The sequence below is a fragment of the Capricornis sumatraensis genome, chromosome 9 (genome assembly GCF_032405125.1).
Source record: "Capricornis sumatraensis isolate serow.1 chromosome 9, serow.2, whole genome shotgun sequence".
Classification (NCBI taxonomy): Eukaryota; Metazoa; Chordata; class Mammalia; order Artiodactyla; family Bovidae; genus Capricornis; species Capricornis sumatraensis.
The window spans coordinates 39,551,667-39,553,296 of NC_091077.1; positions in this window are offsets into that span (position 1 = coordinate 39,551,667).

A 1,630-nucleotide genomic window follows, 5' to 3' on the forward strand; every position below is an offset into this window, starting at 1 on the left:
AATGAACACCCAGGACTGATCTCCTTTAGAATGGACTGGTTGGACTCCTTGCAGTCCAAGGGACTCTCAAGAGTTTTCTCCAACACCACAGCTCAACAGCATCAATTCTTCGGTGCTCAGCTTTCTTCACAGTCCAACTCTCACATCCATACGTGACCACTGGAAAAACCACAGCCTTGACTAGATGGACCTTTGTTGGCAAAGTAATGTCTCTGCTTTATAACATGTTGTCTAGGTTGGTCATAACTTTCCTTCCAAGGAGTAAGTGTCTTTTAATTTCATGGCTGCAATCACCATCTGCAGTGATTTTGGAGCCCCCCAAAGTAAAGTCTGACACTGTTTCCACTGTTTCCCCATCTATTTGCCATGAAGTGATGGGACCAGATGCCATGATCTTTGTTTTCTGAATGTGGAGCTTTAAGCCAACTTTTTCACTCTTCTCTTTCACTTTCATCAAGAGGCTTTTTAGTTCTTCTTCACTTTCTGCCATAAGGGTGGTGTATCTGAGGTTATTGCGTATCTGAGGTTATTGATATTTCTCCCGTCAATCTTATTCCAGCTTGTGCTTCTTCCAGTCCAGCATTTCTCATGATATACTCTGCATATAAGTTAAATAAGCAGGGTGACAATATACAGCCTTGACGTACTCCTTTTCCTATTTGGAACCAGTCTGTTGTTCCATGTCCAGTTCCAACTGTTGCTTCCTGACCTGCATATAGGTTTCTCAAGAGGCAGGTCAGGTGGTCTGGCATTCCCATCTTTTTCAGAATTTTCCACAGTTTATTGTGAGCAGGCTTCCTTAGTTAGGTTCGGTCGCTCTTCATGTCCAAATTGCTACAATGTTCTTGCACTGCAAAATATTTTCACAATCTATTTGCCTGTTAAAACAACCACACTTGTATACACTGACATAATTTGCTTTACTCATCTGATAGTCCCTCAACTCTATTCCCTTTACTTCATTCATAGTTTCTTAAAGGCCTGTGACTTTTTCCTTAAAGTTTCCAGTGTGCAATACAGTACCTGCCCCAAGGCTAGGAGGAAAACCACTGAGTTGTTTGTAATTATTCCTTTTGTTTTCCTGAAATTGTTTTGACACTAAAGAACACCAAGAAGGAAAAACATCCTCTATTTTATGACATGATCAATGTACCTTTCAACATTTTGGCACATATGCTAGATTCATTAAACTGCTTTTGATAGCCCCTTCTGGTATGAAATTAGAATCTATATTATTAAATACATATATATTAAACATTTAATAACTTTCAATACTGTATTAAATACTTTAAATAGCTTTGAAAACTGCTTATTTTTCCATTTAATATCCCTAAGATGACAGCTCACAGTATTTAGCAAGTACTAAAAGTATTATTTCACAATAAATTCAGAGCAAAAAAAGAAAAAATTCTGGGTGGAAAATTTGCAGTTTATAGCAATTATTAGAAGAACAAAGGAAGAAGAGAACAGACTTTTATTTCTAAATGAAATCCATGCACAAAGTTTGACAGCAAGTCAGGAAAAGGACAAACCCCAGAAATTGAGAGGTAGTTTACAGTTTATTTTTATCTTTTATTTGGTCCTTTTTTTCTAAAAAAGTATAATTTCTTTGACCACATCTGTTATATGC